General features: G+C 43.1%; 1 protein-coding gene and 1 long non-coding RNA gene across 4 annotated transcripts in view; one reads left to right on the forward strand and one right to left on the reverse strand.

Moving 5' to 3' along the window:
- LOC108352885 (uncharacterized) overlaps positions 1-26739 on the reverse strand; it is a 69037-nt gene extending 42298 nt beyond the window's left edge. Inside the window, exon 1 of the long non-coding RNA XR_015638232.1 lies at positions 26635-26739. This is a non-coding gene — a long non-coding RNA (uncharacterized LOC108352885). The remainder of the gene's footprint in view (positions 1-26634) is intronic.
- The window catches only part of Lrrc3b (leucine rich repeat containing 3B), a 78073-nt gene continuing 76444 nt past the window's right edge, over positions 25360-26988 (forward strand). The window contains exons 1-2 of one of the 3 annotated variants that reach the window (XM_087585524.1): positions 25360-25452; positions 25697-25792. The gene's annotated coding sequence lies outside the window, so the exon portion shown is untranslated. 3 annotated transcript variants of the gene reach the window in all.

Here is a 26988-nt window from a genome sequence, read left to right on the forward strand (position 1 = left end):
TGAAATGTATCTAGCTCATCTTCAGCTGATGTCATTGTCAGACATGTCCCAGAAGCCAGGCTTTACCCACCACTTTAATGACTTTTATCTATCTATAGTTTGCTAACAAACTACGTGGAAAACCTGGCAGGAGTTACCTTGGAGCTATCTTGGTGATTATCGATCAAGGAAGCTCTAGTCACATCAAGGTGAACCCACATATAGGTCATCTTCTGCCCTATCTCTATAGACCATTCAATCTAGTAGAGTTGAACCCCATGTGAGGGAATGATTGCAGAACAATATAGCAATCACAACGCCAGAGGTAGCAAAAGTTTACTGAGTATTATGTTCTTTTCTACACATAATTTATAGTGGCAACAGTATTTGAGGAGATTCAATCAGTATCATATCTTTGAGAATACCAAGTTATGGAAATTCTACAACTGCCTCAGGGTCACTGAACTAGCCATGAGTAGTTAACGAGGAAGGCAGTAAAGATGACTATTTTTATAGCTATGTATTGCAATGTTCAAGACACACTTAAATAGAAATGCACCTGAATGTCGCCATCTTGAATATTTGACAACATGCTGACACCAAGAGTTCTGGCCAGAGAGCTTTCCTGAAGCAGAAGCCACCAGCACCCTAGGTGTCTTCTTTTCACTGCCACACTGAGATTGCAATCTTGGAACCTATAGTTTCTTGGGTTTCCTGTCCCATAAAACATCTATTGCACTTGTAGGGACTTTACAGCTCAGGTACAGACCAGTGCCTGGAAGCACTGTGCTGGTTGCCTCAGGCATTGTGCTAGTGGAAGCGAATTGCATTCCCCTCATATTAGAAAATGATTTTCATTATCTCTCCTGCAGCTCACTGCAGTGGAATAGCATTGAGTTTCATTCGCATTATCTCATTTCTGCATATATTCACCCTGGGATGACTGGCCTCTCCTTATAAAGTAAGGTATGCTTTCTTAGCCCTATTTTATAATTAAGGAAACTAGGGCTCACAGTCCAATGTCACATGACTGCCTAACGCTTGGAATGGGGACTTTACTCTGAACACTTGGCTCCAGAGCCAATGTTTAGACCCTGAAGCACCACACCTCCCAGTGCAGAAACCCCAGCCTGTGAGAGTCAGAGCAGGTTTAGTGAAGGTCCTTAGAGTCACCAGGTCCAGTTGCAAACTCCTACTCCTCCAGTTCCAATAATAACTTGGAGAGCTTTTCATCCCTTTGAACTTCTTTGATGAGCTGGGATCTGACATGAACAGTGATGGACACTCTACAGGATGCCATAGTGGAGACAGTTTATTCTGCACATTTTGCCATAAATAGGATTTACCCCTAAAAACTTCAAGGAGCAATCTCCTAGGTACCTCCCATGTGTTCACTGCCGTCTCCATTTCTCTGGTAACTTTTGACTTTCCACCTCCCAAAGTGGGGGACAGGGGAATGGGAGAAGGAAAGAAGATGAAAAAATTGAAAACAGTAGAGACAGGCTTTTCCTTACCATTTTTACCCATTTCTTTCTCCTCATACTCTGATCAACTTTAGACATGGTTCTCACAGACTGTGGGCCCTGGAAGGCAAACCTTGCTTCTACCAGCTGTTACCAAAGCAGAATCTTACATAGTGCTTGAGACATGGATAATTGGCATATGAATGAATAAACTTGGAGACCATGTTGGTCTGCTACATCTGGAGAAAGCAGTCTATTCTATACCATCACATTTCTGTAGGGCAAGGCCTGCACTCTGTTATTTTTATAGCACCCCAAAATGCTAATGATAAAGGTTCGATGTGTGTGACTTGGAAGAATGAATGAATAAAAAACCCCTTTCTAGAACTCCAGGCGGAAGCCCCTGCCTCTTCCCTGCTTAGCCGCCATACCTAGTGCATCAGCCCCCACAGGTTTCATCGCCATAGTTACTCATGTTAAAAACAAAGACAACACTCCTGTCTTAGAAACACTCCAGTCTCCCACTGCTATTTTTAAAAGGATCAAGTGCAATTTTGGGTATGGATCCAAGTAAGGAACAGCAGGACTTTATTATTTGTATACTGTGGAATTACTCCAACATTTATGGTTCATTTCTTCACTTTCTCTCTTCATAGAGTTTTCTGCTCAGAAGCAAGATAATGACCTGCCATGGGCAGAAAAAAAATAGCACTTACTCTGTAGGCAGGTGTGTGTCTAGTTCTTGCCCTGTCTAGTAAGGATTATACCCTGACCCTTATTATATCCAAAGTTGTGCAAAGGACTTGGAAGGATACAAGCGGAATTAATTTTATGTAGTCCTCTCTTTTCTGTGGTATCTGTGTTAAGAAAAGGAAATAATAAGAAACAACAAAACAAAAACCACAGCACTGGACATTCTGAACTCAGGTATGCCACAGTAGGGACGAAGGAAACCTTGACCAGGGCAGCGGTGAGCTCCCTCCAAGGCAGTAACTTTTGACTCTAGCCTGCAACTCTCTCTTGGCCTCTGTCTCTCTGTCTCTCTGTCTGTCTCCATTCCTGCCCACTTTTCTACCCCAGCATTTCTCCCTCCCACTCCCTCTGCTAATTCTTTCTGGGGAAGCCACCTTTTGACTGTGAACAGGCATAGGTACTGAGAGACAGAGCTTCCTGAAGTTCCACAAATGGCTACTGGTCTTCTTCAGTGAACGTTCGGGATATCTCCAGACCCGAGTAGCATGTCTGCACAGCTTCTGGTGTCTGAGAGAAGTCATCAGCATGTCACTTTTATCTGGTAAGAGTTACAGCAATTTGTTACACAACAGCAGTTAAGTAACATAGCTTGGTGCACAGTTCAAGGCAGAAGCCAACAGACCAAGGGAACACAGTCATTTGTCAGCTATGACTGCAGCACACTGGGCACATTCCCTACCAATCTGAGCCCTAAACTCCTCCAAAAATACAAACATTACCTCACAATACCCATCACAGAAGGAGATGATTAATTTGGATGGATGAACCCAACACTCCACACACAGGTTGCCTTGTACTTCACTGCATGGTCACTCAGGAATAATCTACAGAATGCCCAAGATTAGTCTAAGTGTTAACAAAGTGCCTTCTATCTGCATCCAGAGTACAGATAGGAATCTCGTAAACACAGCTCAGACACTATGGAAAAAAGTATGGAGAGTTCTCAAAAATTAAAAAATAAATTTTTTGTGAGTTAAAAGTAGACCTTCCAGAAGCTCAAGAAACACTAGGATTGGGAAACAGCCTAAGTGTCCATTAACTGACTGATAAAGCCCATCAGCCACCCCCATCCTTACCCCCACCCTCTGGGCCCTGCGCATGCTCTTTGTGCACTTCCGCACACAGACACGTGCTGTTCAGCTATGAAGAGGAATGTAATCTTGTCAGTTTAATTTCACCCAAGTTGAGAGTAAATGGATGCTGCTGAGGAGTGGAAAAGCTTCTGTCCACAGGGTAATAGCATCATTGCCACCTCCATGCTGATCTTGAACATGAAAGTTTCCTAATGACCATGTTCCTAATCAGAACTCAAGGCTCTGTGATGGTTTCTGGCTTTGCCGAGCAATTCTCTCAAGCTTCAATTTTTACGAAAACATTTTTAGGCTACTCTCTCTGGTTTCTCAAACTGGGACTCCAGATAAGGAAGTTTGCTAAATTCCTAGAGATTTGTTGCAGTTCTCGTGGAATTGGGTCAACGCCAATCAGCAATTGGGCAGAAAACCATGCTCCTTGTACCAAAAGGCTTCAGCCATGGGATCCATGGAGGCACCACAAAGCTTTACTAGTCCAAGAGAGATGTTCCACACTGTGGGTCAATGATTTTCTCTTTTGTCTCTTTGTATTTTCTCAGTATTATGGAGATATTCTTTTTTATTTATTTATTCACTTTATATCCCAATATCAGCCCCCCTCCTTCAGTATCCCCTCACAGAGATTCCCCCCTCATTCTCCTCTAAGAAGGGGGAAGTGCTCCTGGATATAACGCAGGCTGGCACATCAAGTCACTGCACATCCTCTCCCACTGAGGCCAGACAAGGTGGCCCAGTTAGGGGAATGGGATCCACAGGCAGGTAACAGATTCAGGGACAGGCACTACTCCAGCTCTTGGAGGACCCACATGAAGACCAAGCTGCACAATTGCTACCTATGTGTGTGGGGGGAGGGTGGAGGCTAGGTCCAGCCCATGCTCATTCTTTGGTTGGTGGTTCAGACTCTCAGAGCCTCCTTGGGTGCAGGTTAGTTGACTTTGTTGGTGTTCCTGTGGAGTCCCTTTTCTGGAGGTATTCTTGACAGCATTTGTCATGATACTTGGATACACGACTCCCTTGTGTAATTATTTCTCCAGTCAATCTAAGTGCCCATCTGATCAGTGCCTGTCATTAGCTTTCTGGATGAGAACACTTAATACCCACTCACTAGATAAATGTAAATCAGAGAGTTCATCGTCATTAACATTGTGCTGTGTCACGGATACAGATCTTGAGCATGGATCAGATATGTTACCTCATATCTGAATGCATGTGCCATTAGCACACAGCTCTCTGATTTCCAAGCCTCCCATCCCTTGTAGCAACTACTTTGTGCTGTCTTTCTATGGTCGAGCCTTTGTACAGTCATCACTTCTGTGAGAAGAGAATTCAGGCTTTGTTTTCCTATTCCTGACCTGTTTCACTTAGCACAACTTACTTTTAGGTCATCCATGCTACCAATGTAAGCATAGCCCTTCTTAATAGGGTTGAACAGTTCAGGTTATGTGTATGCTTGTGCATACATGACGTGCACATGTGCACATGTCAAAAGCCATGTAGGCCATTTCCCTTGGACTGTCTGTGGTAGATAGATCTTCCATGAACAGAGACATATAGATGTCTTTTAGACACACTGATATCTCCTTTCTGCTAGATGTATGCTCACCAGTTGAATTACATAGTAGGTCTATTTTTGGCTTTCAAAAGGATTAAGATTTTTTTACATAATGACAGCACTGATTGACAACCTTCCAACAGTGTGCACTGTCTCCATTTGCTCTGTATCCTCTCCAGGGCTTCTTATGCTCTGGCTTTTTCCTGTTAGCCATCCTAAGGTGTGGGATGATAGATCAGCATGGCTCAAATCTACATTTCCTTGACAATCTTGGGTGCTGGCCGTTTATTCTTGCATGTTACTTTTTAAAAATTTGAACAACTTTGATCCCTTTGCCTGCCTTTTGTTCAGGCTTTTAGTTTTGCTACTCATTTATATGTTGCTTGTATGATTAAGACTGTAGCTGTCATCTGATAAATTATATGGGAGTCTTTCCTCAAATCTCCAAATCTGTCCTTAGATGTCTCTGGCGATTTTTCTTTCTACTGTTGTGGCGGTGTCAATCCCCTCTTCCCTCTGTTACTTGTACTTTTGCTGATTCTTTTCTGCTCCCACTAGAGTTCTCATGTTCTCACTTTGTCACATAAGTATCAGTTACTCCATTTGATGCCTACACTGGTTTTCCAAGGTTAACCATATGTTGCTTTAATATAGGTAATTTGTACATTGTCATCTTCAAATATCACAGAATGTGGCATTTCCTAGACATTACCTGTTGAATAGTACAGTCTGTGCACAACTTAACTGCATGATATGCATGGCTTTGAAATAGCTTATTGCTACAGAGAGAAAAGGAAGGAAGGAAGGAAGGAAGGAAGGAAGGAAGGAAGGAAGGAAGGAAGGAAGATGGAGGAAGAGAAAGATGATCCAGATTCTACATGGCTTTAAATAGCCACAGGTAAGGCAGGTATCTTACAAAGGGTGGATAATTACAGAACAATTTTTCTTATCTAGGTGGGCAGTTTATATGAATATCAATTGGCTCTGAGTTCACTGTGTGGTGTTTTGCGGGGTGAGAATTTACTGGCATAATAAAAAAATGAAATAGATATTGCAATAGTGAGCATGCATGGGCACCCATCCACAAGTATACCTCCCCCACCCTCCACCCCCCACCCACACACACATACTTCAAACCTATAAGAGACTCACCAAAACTACAGGGCAGAAACCACACATAAAATTCTTCAAAGAATTTGAAATCTGCATTTAAAATATAGCTGTAGACCGACAGACAAGTATCCGGTATCATGGATTAGTGCCCCAATTGATGTAAATAATGAGTCCAGGAAGCTGAGAGAAATAGCTGTGGATGATGGACAGGTAAAGTAAGGAATTCACAAGGCAAAACCTTTAGGGATGAGTGGAATTCAGTTATATAAGAACCCTGTGCTGGATAGTTTTACATCAACTTGACACAAGTTAAAGTCATCTGAGAGGAAAGAATCTTAGTTGAGAAAATGTTTCTGTAAGATCCCCTTATAGGCAGACCTGTAAGGCTAACCTTAATTAGTGATTGATGGAGAAGGGCCCAGCCCATTGTGGGCACTGCCATCCATTGGCTGATGTTCCTATTGCCATAAGAAAGTAGGCTGAATAAACATCGAAGAACAAGCCGTTATCAGCATGGCCTTTGCATCATCTCCTGCCTCCAGGTTCCTGCCCAGGTAGAGATCTTAATCTTGGCTTCCCTCAATAGACTGTGATTCAAAATATAAGCCAACTAGTTTTCTGCTCTAAGTTACTTTGGTCATGGTTTTTTAACGCAGCAATAGAAAGTCTAAGTAAGAGAAACCCAACATAGGAGAACACATCAACTTCTAAAGATTCATCATCATAGAAAAAAGCCTGGACTCATTCTCTTGTGTAGGGTCTTTGCTACTCAGCTGTTGCATTCAACAGCTTGCACTTTCCAAACTACACGTCTCTGGAGCAAGCACTCCTTAGTGTTCCCATTACAGTGGCATCTTTTATGTTGTAGATGCAGCAGTGACCCAGACTTACAGAAAGTTTGTGCTTTCAGGTGTTAGGGTTAGGGTTAGGGTTAGGGGTTAGGGTTAGGGTTAGCGTTAGGGTTAAGGCAGGTGACAATGAAAATTAAGAGAGGTGGTGAAGGGCAATGAGTAACTAGTTTGGACTGCTGTGAAGAAAACTTGAAAGTTTTCTCTGAGGGGTCATTGATATTCCGAATTGATGGTAAGAAGACATTCATCCCAAGGAAGGAAAGAACCCTGGGAAATGATAATCAGTGGTGAATTTTGTCCTTTTTGAGGGATGCAAGTCAGCCATTTTGGCAGAGGTGAGATGGATGGTGAATGCATCCAGTGAATCCAATCCCTCACCCTGCATGCCTAGGATAGAGTTAAGGGAAGACCTTTACATTCATAAAACTACTTTACTTGTATTCTAGCTAATGATTGCAAAAGCTTTGAACTAAATATAGAGGCGAAAGTGTGAGAAGGATTCTAGGAAGCATTTGCATCCATCAGTGGACTGTTCTGCATCATGCCTATTAATGGCAATGGGGATAATAGATGGCGTCAGGATGCACGAGACACCCTCACCCTGACCAAGAGCACTCATAATACATGTTGTATCTCTCTTGTCTTCTGAAAACCCATCAGATAAGGATTCCTCAAAGACTTCCCACGGAATCCATTCAAATCTGCCCCAATTCCTGCCATCTCTTCCTGTTGTACACTTCTAGCCACTGTGCCAAATTGGCATTAAAGTGGAGTTATTAAAATACACAGTCTCTCGGGCTAACTCTTGCTATTATTTTAGATGCAGAAGGCACTGAGTAAGAGTCACTTACACTGAATTAAAGTAACTGAGATAAAGAATACAGAGCTGTAGTTGTTCAGCGTGGAGAAGCTCTCCTGGCCTGATTTTGGTCACAGGATCACAGTGATATTGATCCCAGCCACTGCTTATTAGACACGTAGGTGAGATGCTGTGCTGACTACCACATGCACTGTAGCCTCACAGTACAGCTATGAGGCAAGCTTTGCTGTTCTTCCCACTTAATCATTCTTCAGTGTCATTCCCAAGCTGGGCGCCACAAAAGCTTAAGTATACGGCACTGCTTATGACCTTGCACAAGGACTGGAAAAACCTGACTTTATCCCTATGATATTAACACATTAAGAAATCATCTGATCCTGGGAATAAGTTTGCATCTGCATAGTATGAAGCACTAGAATATAGGAGGTAGCCCTACCCACAATAGGCCACACAAAATAAGAGATCTCACAGACATACATATTCAAAGAACTGCAACACTACTCTGATGTGAGCCCCGGCCACCCACAATGAATGCTGCAACTTTCTGACCAATATCACAGGAGCTTACAGAATGCAGACATATTTTTTATAAACATACCCAAGACTTCTTCAGGGGAAAGTGCCTTATAGTATACTTCAGTTAGTTTCTTGGCCATTCAACATGTGTTACAATCGTGATCCTTCTCAAGTCAGGTTCCTTCTTTTTCTGTTTGCTATTGACTTGATCCAATTAGGCCATTGTGACAAAGCAAAAACATGGTAGTTCATAAAGAAGACAATTTATTTCTCATAGTTCTGGAAGATCAAGCTACCTGCTGATTCAACATTTTGTGAGGCCCTCTTTTGTCATAGGCAGCCATTATGTCCTTACAATGTCACAGGGTCCTACCCCTGCAATCAAACAACCTTGTGATGCCCTTGTCCACCAGTACCATCACCGCAGGGGTTAGAGTTTCAGCCTATGAATATTGAACATACACATTTAGTCCATCACAACTATTGTTAGGGCTTGAAATTGACTTTTCTTTCAGGACTCTTTATTTGGTCAGAATGTTCTGTCCCTTTATAGCAGGGTTCACAGTGGTCGATTGGTTGGTTGGGGACTATGGGACATAGATTTTTCAATCATGAGTGGGTTGGTGGTTTCAAAGTCACAGAAATGGCTGAGAGTTATCGGAATGAATTTGTGGGGGAAAGGAAAGCATTGAGCACAGGCCCTGATAGACAGACACAGCACTTGCAAGGTTAAAGAGCCATAGAGATGAACTAGTGAGCCAAGCGAGAGGAAGAATTTAGAAATCACAGAGGAGGGAAGTTTCTAGAAGGGAAGTATGGTTATAAATAGCAAATTTCAGATGTATCTGTTGGTCAAGGATAATGAGATTAAGAAATAGCTGCAGGTATCTGCTATTTAGATATTGGTCTTTCTGTTAAAGGTACAACCAGATGAGAAGACACTTAAACTACCTGAAAAAAACAGATATCGGAGCCACCTCACACTAACCTCAAGGATACAGAATTGTTCCAATTTGAAGAAAATGGATTGGAGGCAAGGAAAGGCAAGTCAGATCCAGGACTTCTCAGTACTTCTTAATGTCGTGATCATAAGCATGTCTGGACACCATTCTCTAGAATTCATTCTTACATCAGAAGTCATCAACTGTTTAATTTCCACATCTAGCTAGAGAATTTATTGCCTTGCAATTTTACCAAAGGATTACTTGGCATAATTAATGGGATACCCATTTTTGTTTAAGCCAAGCTATTCAGACCACAGTATCAAAATGAAACTTCATCTACTTGGCAACAATGTCTTTTAACTTCTGGAAAAGTGCTGGGTTACAAGCACTATTGCAACAGAAATCAATGCTTACTGTAAAGTGGGTAAACAAAGAAAAGAAGATCCTAAACCGTACTGTTGATAAACTATTGACTGAAACCAAATCTTGTGTTGCCTGTTGCCTATTTTTGTGATTAAGATTTTAGTGAGATGTAGCTATGTCAATGTCTATGGTGAATTTGAATCGCAATGGTAGATTTTTAGCAGAGACCTCATGGTGCAAAATGCCTAACATATTTCTCATTTGTGTTGGCCTGTAGAGAAAAGGTCATCCAACATCTCCAGAGGAAAGAGACCACAGAGAAAGACACCCACCACAGGTCCAAAGTGAAGACAGTATTTCTACTCTTGGTCATGAGTTCTTTATTTTAGGAACAAGGCCATGATCACTTATTCAGAAACTTTCAGGAAGATGAGAGAATTCAGAGTAATCTGCACCTCTATATAAGAGACAGAAGAAGATAAATTTTTGAGCAAATCTAATATTTGCTATTTCAGAAAAATCTTCATGATATTAATGGTAAGGATAATACTGAGCTCTCTAGTGGCTTTGGAAGTTTATTTCATGTTTTTCTGGGTTTTGATTTAAATTACCCATGAAATGAGAGGGAAAACAGAGGCAACACCTTCCACTCTATGATCTGTGTCTCTGAGGTTGTAGTTCGACACAGGAAGAATTCCACCTGCAGGAGTAGAAAGAAGACGCCATCCAGGAGCTAATGACGCAGACTGTGATGCTGCTTTGTGTGCGTTTCTCTTTCCAAGTTTCAGCTGTCTATGACACACTTCACAAAGCTATTCTCTTTTCCTATAGACAATTTTGGTGTGAATTTCAAACCACTGTTTACTGTTGCTTTTGGTAAGCAGGCCTTCTCATAAAGGATTCTCAATTATGCATTGGGAGCAACAACATCTATCCAGTAGGGAATTCACAGAATGGTCTTACAACAGTGTCACATAGTTAAACAGTCTGAAAGTCTGGAATACCTAATACAATTTCATTTTAGAATCTAAGAAAAACAGTGGCATGTTTTCCAGTGAGCAGGTACTGGAGGTGTCTGTGTGTGTGTGTGTGTGTGTGTGTGTGTGAGAGAGAGAGAGAGAGAGAGAGAGAGAGAGAGAGCGAGAGAGAGAGAGAGAGAGAGAGAGAGAGAGAGAGTTTAAGCTAGAATTTAAGTTGTACAACATAGTCTTATGTCATTCTCTCTGGACCATGATTGATCCAGCTAGCTCTGTCAGTCAACAGGTTCTCTAGGGCAGAAGTGAGGATTAAAAAGAAAAAGACAATTAGATAATGAAAGAGCGAACCCCAAAATGGGGAACTGCGTCTCTTGCTCCGATCGCAGGGTGGGGTGCCCCCAGGAATCACGAGTAGCCATTCTTGATGTAAAAGCACGAGGTAGCTTTATTAACGAGATCCCGGGTCTTAGCGGGATCCCGGGTCGACACGTATCTCACACAGGAAACAGAGGAATGGACCCCGAGCTTCCAAACTCGGGGGTTTATATAGGGGAGGTAAGGGGCATTCGCGTGGTTACACATGATTGGTCAATTCAAAAGGTGCACGGTTACTTTCGGCGCGAAATGACATCAGCAAGGAGTATGTGTTATCTAGCAGCTCAGCAGGCAGGTAGGGTGGCTCATCTCACTCAGGGGGGTGAAGGAAGGGGAGGGGGTGGCTACGGATGGTCAATGTCCTTGGGGCTGATAGCTGGTTTGGCAAGTCCTGTCTCTGGCTCTCCCTCAGGCATGTCCGGCCCTGCACATCCAGACTCTGACAATGAGCAACCTTTATGAAACTCTAGTTCTGCACATTCAGGCTCTGACAATGAGTAACCTTTATGAAACTCTAGTTCTACAATAACATTATAACATGACTCCAGCCAGTTACGAGGCTGAAGTGGGTTTATTATTTTCCAGTCTGCTTCTATATCACATTAAGTACATGCAAAATAATATCAGTTCTGGGTCAAGGAACAAGCAAGGCAATAAACACAATCCTGTAAACACCTTTCTAGGGGCCAGTCATGATGACTAGGACAAAAGGGATGCCACACTTACCTCCACTGAGCAGGCTCTGAGCTTTGCATTAATTCAAATGTAAATGTTCTTAATCAGGGCCTATTTCCTGAGTCCTGGCCCAAAGTCAGATTTCTGCCCTGAGCTTATTTTTTTTGTCCTGGGCCTGATGTCAAACTCCTGCTAAGTTTCTAAAAGCAAGTGGCCCCAAAAGACTCTCCACACATGATCATATGTCTATAAAATAGTCTTTTCTAATCAGCAGAAACAAAGACAAGAGATTAAAATGACCAATGTCCCCCCTAGGCAGCACCAACATTAGCCAGTCAAAACAGTAGACAGCTCAGTGTGAATATGTTGTCCTTTTACAGAAAAGGAGATCAAGGCTTAAGATAACTGAACGTGGTCAAGATGTAACTATGGAAGCTCTTTGCAATCACCAGAAAGACCTTTGACTCCTTTAACTTCTCAGCCAAGACAAGTTTAACTTCCAGTAGATATTTGACAATCTAAGGTTAGATAGACCAGAAACATCTACTGCTTAGAACCCTGGTTTTCTGTAAAATACACTGCAATGAAGAGCAGAGCTCAAATGTTTTTCAGCCTCAAATGTGAATACGCTGAGGTTGAAAAATACTGTGCAAGATCATGTTTCTTCAGAGACATAAATAAAAAATAAGCAGAAAAAATATAAATGCAAATAAGATTTTGGAGGAATTTGCTGAAATGGCTCCATTTAATTATTATTCAAAGTTGGTAATAAAACGACATTTTCTCATCTTTAGATCAAATGCTTTACCATCTTGCTTGAGCCCTGCCACTGTTCCCTGAGACTTGTTAAAATACTTCTTTGTAAAGCACTTGGAGCTTTCAAGGAGAAGGTGCTATCTGGGGTGGTAAATGCTGTGTACCCATTGCCTTGTAGTACAGGAACTCCCTCAAAACAAACTCACAGTGCCAGCCATGATGTTCAAGGCACTGTCAATATCCCTGTGCCAAGTAGCAACCTTTAAGAGAGGGCTTGGGGTATTAAAAATGGTTATAACTGTGATCCATGAGTCTTTGAGGAAATACTACTGGTACTATGCCCAAGTCTCACTCACTTGTGAAGAGGGGCACATCATCACACCTCTGCTAGTGAGTACAGATTGCTGCGACCACTGGCTATTGGAGAACAGCATGGGAAAAGGGAGATTTACCTTAGTGAGGTCACGATGCACTCACATCCTACTCAACTGAGCAGGCAAGGGCCAGGGTCGCTTCTTTTTCCTTTAGAAGAACAGTTCTGTGCCACACCTCATATTCCAAGATGGAAGACACTTCAGTTAAGATTGCATCTCTACTTAGATGCTTTCCCTTCCTTAATTCTGCTTCCTACATTTCCCTTCTGAGCGCCACTCCTAACCACCTACTTTCACAAAACTTCCTGCTGTGGACTCTGAGTCTTTGGAAGATGACTCAAATTCAAGGAGTCCAAAGATACAAGTGGCTATGTATATGCTTGTGAGACCATACAATGCTCCTTATATTTCAGCTTCATCTCCAGAGACCAAGAAGAGGAAAAGGGACAGTCAGAGCTCAAGAAAGTGTACAAAGAGATAACATCATGTCCTTCCTGATAATCAAAAGGCAACCTTGATTTTTATGGACTTCTACCTGGTGGGAGAAATGTTTCTGTCTGTCTGTCTGTCTGTCTGTCTATCTATCTATCTACCTATCTATCTCTGTCTCTTTCTTTTTCTCTTCCTCCCCCCCAACTCTGTGTGTGTGTGTGTGTGTGTGTGTGTGTGTGTGTGTGTGTGTGTGTGTCTGTGTCTGTGTATATGCGCACGTGTGCATGTATATGCGGGGGAGGTGTATGTCCCCTCTATTTGAATAAACTATATTAAATGCAGGGTTTCTACTTTATTAAATCTTTAGATGCTTTTTATTAAATAAAAAACTTCAATCAATTTTCTATATTTATCCTTGCATTCTAGCTTCTGGAGACTTGGCTTATGCCCACACCTTTTAAGGAAGACAGAGTCAGCTAGAATGAAACTTCCACTTTGGGGTTTACCTGAGTTCTATGAGAACAGGGATTTCCTTGCTGGTCTTATTCAGCAAACAGTGTTTGATGCTAAATCCTGAATTGATTTGTGGCATTGATTACTTTCAATTAAGCACTTTATATACAGAGCAGTCCCCAGGGGGCTGGACCTGGTGGCTTTGACAGAAGCAACCTTGAAATAACATTCATTATTCTAATGTCAAATAAGCAATCGAGCCTTAGGAAGACAGCAGCTGTGTGGAGCTCTAGAAAGAAGACCCAAAAAAATCCATCAAGCATATTGGGCCAGGGAGAACTCTTCCTGTAAAGGTGATTTCACAAGAAAATAGAATATATCTGTAGCCTAAGGCAGGCAAGGCATAGCATACTTTAGAGTCCTTTGTGCCTACTTCCTTGAAATTTAAAATTTTTCATTGGCCAAATAATAGCAAAATTTTTTGATGCTTACTATTTTAGTCAACAAACATACATGTTTCATTTTTAAGTGATTTATGTTTTTGTGAAGCTTAATGATAAGTGAGAATAGGCATGCAGCAGTAGACAGTCGATGGTGGCCATCCTTCAGATATTTATGTAGTAGTGAGGGCTAGCCTCATGGCTAGTTTCTGTGGTGCTGTGTGTATACTGTACTCTAAGTGACAACATTAAGTATGATTTGTGTTAGAGAGGGTGGTTAGAAACTATGGAATAACAAAACACACACACAATAATAATGATGATGGTGATAAATATAATTTTTTAAAAAAAGAACTATCCATCACAGATGAGTTCTTAATGGCCTCATGATCTCCATCCCTCCCAAGGCATCGTCCATCCACCCCAAGTTCATAACCATAGATGTCTAGTCTGCAAACATGGAGATAAACCTTGTTCAAACTATATTGAGTCTCACAACCTCCGAGATGAGATCTTAGTTCTAACTAAGTTCAACTCTTACACTCATTATAATTTTCTTTATGTGGATTCCTCAACCTTACATTCTATTCCTCCCCAATGAAAGTGACATCACATTCTTGAATATTTAAGAGAATCAGTAACATTTTTCTATAATCTGTGGATACAATTTTCACATTTAAAATTCCTCTCGATATTTCCCCAGCTCATGATTCCAGGATTCCCATGCCTCACAAGCAACATCTACATTTCCAGTGCAGTTCAACTCTTAGATGCTTCATCAATATCATCTTTAAATTAGTTTCTACACAGACCAGAGTTTTCCTGGCTTATTGACTTTTCAATATGTATAATTTTTGTTACTAACATATCTTCCCATAATCTCATTACTTTTATTATTCTGCCTGATTCATCTTGTAGATTACTCACTCTCTCATCTTCTAAATCCAATATGAACCCTTTTGTGAAAACTACAAGTGCACATACATTAATATACTTCATAAAAACACTTTTCATTTTGTTTTTTAGGCATTTTTTGAGCATCTTTGTCTTAGTTAGGGATTTACTGCTGTGAAGAGACACCATGACCAAGGCAACTCTTGTAAGGACAACATTTAATAGGGGCTGCCTTACAGGTTCAGAGGCTCAGTCTATTATCATCAAGTTGAGAACATGGCAGCCTCCAGGCAGATATGGTACAGGAGAAGCTACAAGTTCTACATCTTCATCTGAAGGCTGCTAGGAAAAGATTGACTTCCAGGCAGTTAGTATGAGGCTCTTAAAGCCCATGCCCATGGTGACACAGTTCCTTCAACAAAGCCACACCTCCTAACAGTGCCACTTCCTGGGCCAAGTATATTCAAACCACCATAATCTGTTTTGGTTATTGGGAAATGGAAATGCAACACATGGTCAATAGTTTCAGGTAATTATGTCCAAGGTTACCATGAAAACTCTATCTAGTCTCATGATTGCTATTTTGGAAGTAAATGGATGTAACATTGATCATACAGACAGTGCCATCTTTAGAGGTATGAAAACTAACTCAAGTACAGGAACCTAACTGAAAACAGTGTTGGTAGGAAATGCCTAAATGGAATGAGGAAGGTGAGTGTGTGAGGAGCTCCGACCAGAAAGCATTCCCCTGGGAGGCACTACTGTGAGCATCTGGATCTGACTGGACCACTGAAGAAGGAAGAATAGCAAGAAATGAAGCTAGTGGAATAAGCCAGTGCAGTTGTAATTCAGCTTGCTGGCTGATTAATGAAGTTAAAATTTTATCATGAGCCATTGAATAATTTTGTACAAAGTATATCAGAGTCACTTTGCAGGCTTGAAGCTGCTGTGCACAGAATGGGGTGAGGCACGCCAAAGAAGAGGTGGGGATCGGGGTAATGAAATGATAATGTTCAACCGAGGAAGGATAATGTTCTCAATCAACAGCAGTGTAGGAGGGGAGAAGAATGGTGGGATGTGATTCAAGAAGGAGTTAATCTTGGTTCTAGTTGAGGGTGTGGATTGAAGGGAAGGGCGTAGAGAGAAAGAAAACTAGCCCTTCTGGTGCCCTTGTTGTGAGAATGTCCTTCTTTGTTCAAATGCTTCTTTGGCTCCTAATAGAGTATAGGCCAGACCTACTCAATAACCTGCATCACAGATTTGCATCTCCTTCTGACCAAGCCAGCCAGCTGCTTTCCCCATTTAACCAGTGCAGAATGAGGACAGTGACCCATAGTAGCAGCACATTGGTCACATGTGACTGTTGTGGGTTTTTTTCCTCTTGAAATATGATCTCAGATTGACTGTACAGCTGTCATTAGGCCATGGCTCATTGCTAGCAACTCCCTGAAAATAGAATGAAGGCAATTACCTCAGGAAAGATTAACCGTGGAATATGAGTGTACTTATGCAATCATCAGCCTCCAGGTACTGGGAAAGCCTTGGTGGGTATCACATGATGTGGGTACACCTAGGTGGAGACGGTGTCTGTGGGAGTCTCCTCATGCGGCATAGCACACAGGTCCACACTGGAAAGGATTTCTTTGGTGGAGCCTTCTAACATAGCATACCACTAGGCCCACACTGGAGAGGTACTTGTGTAGGTGTCTTGACACAGCATAGCACATGGTCCATACTAGAGGGAGTCCATGTCTGAGTATCCTGACACAACACACCATCCAAACCCATGCTGGAAAGGTTGTCTGTGTAGGAGTCTTCTGACACGGCATACCACCCAAGCCCACACTGAAGTGGGTATCTGTGTGGGTGTCTGACAGAATCTACCACCCAAGCCCAGTCTGGAGGGATATCTGTGTGGGAATATCCTGACAGAACATACTACCCAGGCGGGGCTGAAGGAGCTATCCTCACAGGGTGCACCATTCAGGCCCACACTGGAGAAAGTGTCTGTGTGGGAAAATCCTTACCCACGGCACTACTGAAGCCCATGATGACAGGTATCCTGACACAGCACTCCACCCAGGACCATGCTGGATAGATTATCTGTGTGAATATCTTGACAGAACACACTACCAGGCCCACATTGGAAGGAATGTCTGTGTGGGAGTATCCTGGTATAACCTAGTACCCAGGCAGATATCTGTGGGGGTAACCCAACAGTACATCATTGAGGTTCATGTTTTGGGGGCCCTCAGAGTATCTTTCTGTTTATTTAATTGCTAACTCTCTTGAAGGAAGCATCTCTCAGAGCACAGAGGTACCTCGGAGGCTGATGTCCCAGGGAGAAGCTATGGAAATGAGACTTCATTAGCCAGCAAGGCATAGAGCACTGACAAGTACACTATGCTATTGTCTTTGTCAGCTTCTGGTCTGCAAACATAAACAGACTTGTGTTTGGAGAGCATCAGGCCTGTTGGGGGAAATGCCTACCCTTAAAAGAGCCTTGCAGACTATGGAACAATTCTCTTGTTTTCCAACAGAGAAAACTAACACCTGGAAAGTCCCATGGCTTTCCTAGGGCTTCCTGTGTTCTTTAAGTTTAGATAAAAGACTGAAACCCCATCCTGTAATGTAGGAAGCCTCTTCCCTCATGCCCTTGAGTTCTTACAATAAAATGTGATCGGCCAGAAAACTCCCTTGTCAGATCCTTCAAACACCCCCAGTGGGTGGATAAAACATTAGTACAAAAGAAGAAAATCAACCCCATAATTAAATACTGAACTGACTCCAGACCAACTAGCAGGAATATTGTGCTGGCTTCCCTAAGCATGACAGAGGGAGGAAGGGCAGCCAGCCTCAGACAGTCATAGCTCACACATAGGCATAGAGCACGGTATGTCTTCAGTGCCTTACTGAAGATGCAAACGTTGTTGGTGGAATGCAAAAGTAATAAGAATGCATTATTGCTAATGATGACCTCTTCAGTGTCCCTCTCCCTTCTTCGTTCCAATTTTTGAAAACTTCTGGTATTCTAATTGAGTTGGCTCATTCTACTAAATGGTAAGAATAAAGATATTAATTCACCACTGAAACTCCAAAAAGACGTTGTCGGAGACATTATGGATAAGGGAGATCTAAGGAAGAAATGAGATGGTCAGCACACTGAGGTGCTTCAAGTACCTTTATAGTTTGAGAGGGAGAGACCATGAAGATAGTACAATCTTCGTCTGTCCTAATGTTAACTTTGCCATCACCTCAGTGTAATCACTCACCATAGCTTTGCTTACGTGGAGCTCATATGTCTGTGTTTCTGTGAGGTTTAGTATACCCACAGATATGCTCACAGGTGACGCTGTAGGTGATCTTAAAATACAGTCATCTCTTCAAGAGGAACCTTACCCCAAAGCCTAGCCCAAGAAACCACAAATGTGCTTGTAGCTTTGCAGATCTTCCTACTGTATGTGATGGAGTCATACAGCATGCAGTCTTTGTGAAGTAGTTTCTTTCATAGACAGTAATGCTTTCAAAGTTCATTCATGAACTTCACATTTTAAAACATATTTCTAGGTTTAATAGATGTGTGTAGCTGGGGTACAGTATTATAGAACACATTTATACAATATGGGACGTTCAATCAAAGTAATTAGCACACTTCTCATCCTAACCATGTATCATTTCTCGGTGCAGGAAACATGATCACTGCCTTGGGCTGCCCCAGGAAAACTAAAAGGTAAGAGCCTATAGATGAAAACATTACACACCTTAGTTGTAAAATACAAAGAAAAAGCCAGAAGATTTCTCCAGAGTTGTTATATGGACAGTGAGGAAAGAAAAGTTCAGTGATAATTTTTCTCAGCTTTAGACTCTGCATGTGATGATAGCAACCTTCAAGGCAAGATTTGCCTTCCTGTGCAGTAGTGGCATAGCTGTTAAGGAGGTAATCAACTGATTTCTAATGGGATCTGAGACCAGCTTTTTGGAAGGAAGTGTATACAAGATATGGTGGATCTGGTCAAAAGCTCAGGCCTGGGGAGGTCAAAAGCAATAGGGTAAGCCTACTACATTTGTACCGCTGAAAGAACTTGTTATCAAACTGCCTTTAAAATATTGATGTTTATAACCATAGATTAGTCTCATCATCAGCCTTAGTCATAGAAGCTTCTCTTTATAGTGAATGCCATTACTCTGAAGGCTCGTAGCTAGTCAAGAAGAACACAAGTGATTGTTAAACAGAATACCTATATCACACTTCCAAAGCTCAGAGAACATCACAGAAGAGTGGATGGAAAAACATGTAAGAGCCGAGTGATAGAGAAGAGAATGGTGAAACACTGTATTATAGGAATGACATGGCGTTCATAAAATTGTGTGAACATTCAGTCATAGACTGGAAGGACATTTCAGGACCCACCTCATCCAGGCTAGCTAATAACGGCTAAGGAGAAAGTCATCTGTAACTACTGGTGAGCTATTCATGCGATAGCAGATAGCATCATACCTGTGGCCCCATGAGTAGCCCTTATAAATCCCAGTGGGTCACAATGCAAACCAAACCAAAATGATGTAGAGTAGAAAGAGATTTGTTTGGGAGGGTTGGTAGGCATGAGAGGTGAATAATAGAGTGTGTTAGTGAGTATAATCAGAATGTACTGTGTATATGTAAGACATTGTTAAAGGGTAAATTAATTAAAATAAATAAAATAATTTTGAATGTTCTAGTCATATAAAAATCACAAATAGGAGCAGAAGATTCAAAGTCTTAGAAGCAGAAATAAATGAATAAATGGATGGATGGACGAATGAAAGAATAAATGAATGAATGAATAACTCAGAGGTTTTAATTCAGAGAAAAGTTGTGTTAATGGCAGAGGATGCTAGAAAAATGAAACAACATAGATTCTTCAAAGGCTTACCATTCAAAATGGAGAGGTCACTAAACAATCAGATTCTAATTAAATTCCAGGGGGAAGATAATTTTTATCATGAATAAAATAGCGCCATTTACTTTTTCAAACATCCTCTCTACCAGACAATTTGAAACAGTAAATTAAGATCAGTTCTTCACCTGCCCAAACAACAGTCTACTGAACAGATATATTTGGTCTTTCTCCCAGTTGGCCAGGATTTGGGTAGTTTCTACCGTTTTCACCATTATGAGTCATGTAGACCAAATTTTGACAGAGATAGAAAATATCTATCTGTTCTAGTGTATTTGGGCCTTGTCGAAAATGTGATGTGGGATCTTCAAGGTAAGCTGACTTGTCTGATCAGTCACTAAGACATTCTTAGGAGGGAAGTCCAGCACATGACCTAGGGAACTCTGAATCTTATGCTCTGTTTATTAGCTGTTTACTAAGGGGAAGAATCAAATTCATAAATATTGGCCTCTTCTTTAAAACGCATGGGAATCTGATCCTTTTCTTTGAAAGTCAAGAATAAGTAGACCAGAGAGATGCTCAGGTTTGTCTCCGAAGTAGACTGCTGGGATAACGCTGTGGACTCAAGCAGTTTGCTAAGTTCTTAGTTGCATAGAACAACACAGAAAGGAAGAAAGGTAGCTGCTTTTATGGATGATGAGGGCTCACTACCCAGAACAGATTTCTGCCCTTTGGTGAAATACATTAAGGAGATTGTGGTACAATACAGAGGAAAAAAAAAACATTTTGGTGACATTTGGGTTCAAATCATCATCACAGCAAAAAGAACATGGGTCCCCCAGAGCAAACTATTTGATGTATGAGAACAAGTCCTCTTGGATTCAGAGATACCTGGCCACACCCGAAGAGTCAATAAATAGCTAAATGAGGCTTTGTAGATGCTTCTGTGAAATAGTAGCTGGTTTATGGAATGAGTTAGCAGAAGCAGTTCTCATTATTTGCAACGGGAGTGAGAGAGATGTATAAGCAGACATGCTAACTCTCTAAATGAAAACATACTAACCATGCAAAATATTCTTCCGGTTATTACAATATAGCAGCAAGTGACCCAGGTCTTTCCTCTGGGGAAGGCTTCATTTAGTCTAGTGTCTGCCTTGCTCCTGGATTTCACATTTAAGGCCCAGTTTTACTCTCTGGAAGCTGAGGTTCCATTTCTATTTCTTAATAAGCTGTTGACTTCAGGAGAGAAAAGACCGTACTAAAGCAACGGTGCAGACGCCCTGTCTTATCTTTTGATAGACTTTCTCTGGGAGGAATTTCTTAATCATTCCTCAGTGCTGTGTTAGTGGGGATGCTTCTGGTGCTGGGTGACAGAAACCAAATTTGAACTACTTTGAGAAGAAAAGTGAATTTGTTTAAACAAGAAGATGAATTTAAAAAAAAATGCTGAAGGAGATGCAGAAAAATGGCTCCAATGACTGCAGCGGAAAGCCGTCTGGAGAGCTGCTGCCTCTGACATTATCCCAGCCTGACAGCTTAGGACTCAGCCTGCAGACGGTGGACGAACACGTATGTGCCATGGAGGTTCGGCACGTGGTCGATTCAGCTGCCGTATGCTCACCCGAAACTCACAGTTAACTCTTCAAATGTTTTCAGAAACCACCAAGACAATGATCTCTACTCAACTGTGCAGGTTGGGAGCAAAATGACAGCGTATAGGCAAAGCACTTCAATCACCCATAGGTACTCATACTGCCTAGTAAGGCAGAACCGTAGATGGCTGAGGTCATGGTCACCTTTCTGCTAGGAAAACCATATAAATGGAAGTTCTCAATATTGAAGAAGTGAGCAAACAGTAGAGCTAGAGGAGACCCCATCTTATTCAGTCCACACAGGGTGTCCCCAAAGGAATGAGCCAGCAATACATTAATGTGCATTGTATAATGTGGTGAGTATATTCAAAAGAAAGACATTAATAGGGGATTACTTGCCATTTATATGCCACGGAAGTAATAATACTGTCTTTATTGCACGTGTTAGTGTTCTTGAGAGCTTTTAAAGTACCTTGGAACTTCAAAATATTTCCCACTTTCAGAGAATTAATTAGCTTCCCTATGGAGTAGCTCAGAAATGATGTTGCTGTTTTGGAGATGGGAAAGGCAAGGGGTTTGAATTATTCATCTTCTCAGTAAGTTTGCAACCGACATATACTCTTTGCACGGACCTGACCTGCAAGTCACGGGGAGGTGAACTGATTGGCAGAAAATGAGACGACAGGGGGCTAACTAAATCTCAGAGGCCCTTAAGACCATGCTAAGAAATTCAGTTTTTACCACCTAAAATCATTATTAAAATCAAATATATAATATGGTTAATATATTTAACTTACTAGCTCTCCAATTCTCTACGAAAGCAGCACCATACTTGGAGAGAAAGTTTGCTCGTTTGTCAACATCGTTTAGACGGTTAGGCTGTTCTATCTTTTTGTGTGCTGATACTTTCTGGATTAAAATGGATGGCAATGTATAATGATGGACAGGCACTGGATCCGTCTGCACCGACGGCATTCCAGAACCATTACTCCAGAACCATTACTCCAGAACCGTTCCTCAAGTGTTCATTATTAAGGGAAAGTATGATTTGCATTTGGGCCTCCCTCTCCATATGAACCAAGCCACTGGCCAAGAGAAATACACAGAAGCCCTGGAGAAATGCATGTAGGAGTAACCACCAGGCCCCCAGCTTCCATACTGAGCAAGGCTAAGCACAGGCCCGGCTTCCTTCACTTGAGGGTAAGGCCAGGGGCAAGAATGCTCCAGCTTTAGGCAGCTTCACAGTGGCTTGCAAACGTTTTGTGGGAGCGACATCTTCATATCTTGATTCTTTAAAATTCTATAGATAACAGGGCCTCAGGCACCGATCTGAATTTGAGAAATGCAGCTCCACTGGGGAGGAAGGCATCGCTCTTTTGTAGAGATGTTTCAATTGGGACTGCAGGGCAGAATTGAAGGAATTTCTTTTATACACAAAGGTTTCTATGACATACAAACTGAAACAATTCACTCATTTCTAAAGGAAGTTAAACAGAAAACATCAGTACATCCCACACACCTGTATATCTTTGCAACATTTCTTGACTGTGCAGACAACTTTTACAAATGACCCACGTCTGAAGCAGAAGGGCCCTGAAGGTGAGCATGAAGGTCAGAGAGTCTCATGACCCTTTCGTGCTAAGTTCCTTCTCTTCACTAATTAAGTTATAGGTAGGGCTTCCAGGAAGCCACCTTTCTCCTGTTTCACTGTTTAATTGGCTGTCAGCACAAGCAGAGGAAACAACCAATCAGCTTCTCATATTAAAGAGCATATTTTGCTGAGCTGGACTTGATTCCTGGTTGCTACAAAACAAATCTAAGTTTATATCAGAGGTGACAAACTCCGTGGCCTGTCATTTATCCTTTTTATAGCATGGCTGACACCAACAGTCAGCGAGTCATGTTGATAACGTGATGAGGCAACCAATCCAGAAAGCCACCATAGAGGTTACCTGAGCCATAGTCAGAAATTTCTTCTTTTAACTAAATTTATACATTTTGGACATTACTGTGAAGTGAGTGCTTCACAAATGCTATTTAGTTTGAAACACAGCAGCAATTAAAGATTCAAACATGGGGTTGGGGATTTAGCTCGGTGGTAGAGCGCTTGCCTAGCAAGCACAAGGCCCTGGGTTCGGTCCTCAGCTCCGGAAAAAAAAAATCAAACATAAGATCGCATAGTCAACAATTGGGAAGGCCTGGAGACGCAAGCTAGTTCTGTGAGATGTGAATTGTGAACTCCATTATGTCCTGGGCCATCTTGTGTGATGGCTACACTTACACCCATCACCCACGACGGTAGTCATCTATAACAGTTCAATATCTGATATTTTATCAACCTTCCCTTGTTCATTCAGCAGTCTAGTGAGCATCTCTACAGATACATTTTGTGTGTATTCTCAGTTATTTCCTGACTTCTGAGAAGTCGAATCATTGGCACAGTATCACAGACAAATTTTTATACTTCCAATGAGAATGCCAAGTTTTCCTTTGAATAATTATACCAAATTACCTACCTGCTATCCATGTGTATTTATTTCTAGGTCCCAAATTCTCAGTTTAAAAATGTTAAAAAGTGATGATAATTCAAAATCAGACTAATCAAATCACATTGTGAAATGTTAGAAATGCACGTCGTAGAATACAAAGGTGTATGACCTGGCGCTGATTGACAGGGCACAGCTGCTCTGGGGGAGCAGTGGTTTGCATTTTTGTAGTGTGGCCAGACCCAGCATACTTCCAAACCCGCATAGAAAAGCACCATTTCGAATGTGGAGATGTTATCCGCTTTAACATGCTTGTGATGGGAAGCAAATGACAAAGACTCTCTGGTGGGTCTGCGTCTGCATTTCGTTTGCTCCAGCTGCTAGCTGCAGTGTGCCTGACTTCTGCCCTGTGTATGAGCTCACCAGCATGGCTTTCTGGCCTGTGGGAGTTCAGCAAGGAAGTGAGAAAGGACCTGGGAGGAGATGAATTAAGAACAAAGAGAAGGGAGATAGCTGCGTACTGTCAGCAAATGGGCCTGTGAAAATAGCTGTATGGCCCATTCCTCCAGAATCTAGAGGTTCTATCCCAAGATCTCCGTATTCCAGGGACACTGGAACTCGCTCCTCACGAAGGAGATGATCGTCGAATAGATGAGCACTCCTTAAGTCCAATGGACTCAGTAGATGCAAAGTCTGTTGAATGCCTAGCAGGGTCTCACCGGAGAGTGAAATGATAAAAATCTATCACTATGTCAGTCCTAGAACAGATGGGAGATGAAAGTTGGCAATAGCATAGAGGAGAGAAAAAACGAATCCGGCCTGGGGTGGGGTCCAGAAAGAAAATTTGAAAGACTGTGGTGTGTGTTGAGCCTGGAAAGGCAAGTTGCTCAATCCTAAATTGGTTTCTGGTGCTGATCTTAAAAATAATTAAAGTCATGAAATAAGATTATTACCAAAACCAGTAATTCTGTCTCTGTCTCTCTAACACACACACACACACACACACACACACACACACACACACACACCTTAAGGCACTATTTCTACTGCACAATTCACAAATCCATCCCTGGGAAGAACAGGGAATCCTGGGGAAGCAGGGAGCACTACCCATTGCATAAACGCTCGGCAGTCGGGGTACACTCATCGGAAAATATGACAACAGAACCTTAGGTTGGGGTACAGTCTTCTGTCTCACCCTTCAAAATAGTCTAGCACAGTACTTGGCACCCAATAAGTCATTGGTGGAATTAATTTTTAAATGTTTGCTTTTTCGCTGTTGACAGCAATGGTCCTAGACTAAACAGTTCCCTCTGGGGCCAGAGCAACATGTCCCGGAACTGGGCAAGAGGAGGCAAGAGCAGAGGGGAAGCTAAGGTTCCTACCTAAGCTCTGCTTCTTTAGCAAAAGCTGAATGAAGCCCCTCCCCTCCTCATTCAGGACCTCCAGCTACGCGGCAGAGAGCAGTGCCAGCTAGGTGATAGCCAGCTCTGCCAGTCACGTTCACTCGCTCTAGCTTGTCTAGTCCCAGAAGCCTCGCCCCTCCTCCATCCCCAGTCCAGGTTTGGAGGCGAGTCCCCTCTAGTGACTGAGCCGCCTGCTTGTTGGCGAGTGGCTTTCTGCCTCCCTCGCATCTTTGTCTCCTCCTCCAGCGAGGCTCCCGCACCCCGCACAGGGTCTGCAGCGGCCGCCGCAGCAGTGAAAGCCAAGTCGTGCCCCACACGGCAGCCCGGGGCCGCACCCTCGCTCGGTGGCGGCGCGCAAAGACGCCAGCCGCGCCACGCACCGCCTGCGTCCTGCGCCCTGGCCACAGCGCATCCACGCCGCCGCGGCGGTCGCTCCGGAGCGGAGCCCGGCCGGCGGGCCGGGTCAGGGTGGATAGCCCAGTTTGCAGTCTGCTGGAGCTGGCGGCCGCTGCAGCCCCGGCAGCGCGCACACCCCTAGGCATACGCACCAAACGCCTCCTCCCTGCGCCACGAGGATGGAGCAGCCATCCCAATCCAGGACTGGCGCAAGGTAAGGTGCAGCCGCCTGTTGCTTTACGCAGAGCGCGGGATCAGCTCCCAGTCAGGGTGCTTAGGCCATCTCTCTGGGAAGCAGAGAACGGTCACCGCAGTTCTGAGCCGTGTTGGTCCAAACCTCCAGGTCCGTTTGACACAGATCTTTGGAGAGACCCTGCCTGGAGAAGGGAAGTCGACCCTTTTCGCTCTTGTGCAACCAGGTGCCTTGCAGCAGTCTGCAAACTTTTGTGACCCTCCCTGCGTGGTTCTCACCTGGTGCGGTGTCTGTTCAGTTCTTGCGTGCGCCCTTCCCCCAGCTCCCCTAGCTTTAACGCATCTGCCCATTTCTCTCACTGGGTTCTTGCAGTTCGACTTTTTGCTCCCTGCAGTTCCGGATCCAGAGGCTTGGGATCTAGTAGTGCTTCTCCTGCCTGTCGCAGTTGGGTAGGGGCAGAGAGGGCGAACCAGGAGAGGTGGGACTTAAGGGAATGCTGCTGTCACCCAGGGTCTTCATCAAGAGCGGTGGGTGTCAGACCGCTCGAGCCCGCCACCCCTAAGTCGATAATAAAAACCCTCGGAGTGGCTTTCGGTTGCGGTTATATGCTGTGGGAAATGCAAGTGCTGATCTGGGTGGGTGAAGTAAGTGGTTCTGGGAGGGAAAGATCCCTCTTGAGGATGCGGGAGGCAGCGGAGGATGAGATCTGCCCAAGGATGAGGGGGGCGGAAAAGCTCTGCAAATGTGGGCGAAGGGGCACCTCAGCGTGGCCACTGAAGAGGATTTAGAGAAGAGATTGAAGTCCGGGTAGAGGTTGGGGGCGCTGGCCTGGATGTGTAAATACAGGGGGAGGGGCTAGGTACCTGGGAGGTCCGGAGGTGGCAAGCAGCGCTGGAATTCCTGCCCCGGGGTATTTCGGAAGGCTGGCTGCTTCTGCCTAGGGTAGAAAGGACTCCCTTCCCAGGAACAAACAAACCTCTCAGCTATATTCTGAATGCGTTGGCATCTTGGGCGGTGACTGAATGTTCAGAACATGAACCGAGGACGCTGTCCCTGGCTCCAAGAGGACCACAGCCCCTCTTCTTTCCGGCACCTGCTTGCTTCTACACCCCTTCATCTCCACCACCGGGGTCGGTAGATCTGTGCCCACCTTCTATGACAGCACTAGGGCGTCCAGGATGTTTCCACATTCCGGAATGGGAAGGGGACTCTTGATC

The sequence above is a fragment of the Rattus norvegicus genome, chromosome 15 (genome assembly GCF_021556685.1).
Source record: "Rattus norvegicus strain SHRSP/BbbUtx chromosome 15, alternate assembly SHRSP_T2T, whole genome shotgun sequence".
In the NCBI taxonomy this organism is placed as follows: Eukaryota; Metazoa; Chordata; class Mammalia; order Rodentia; family Muridae; genus Rattus; species Rattus norvegicus.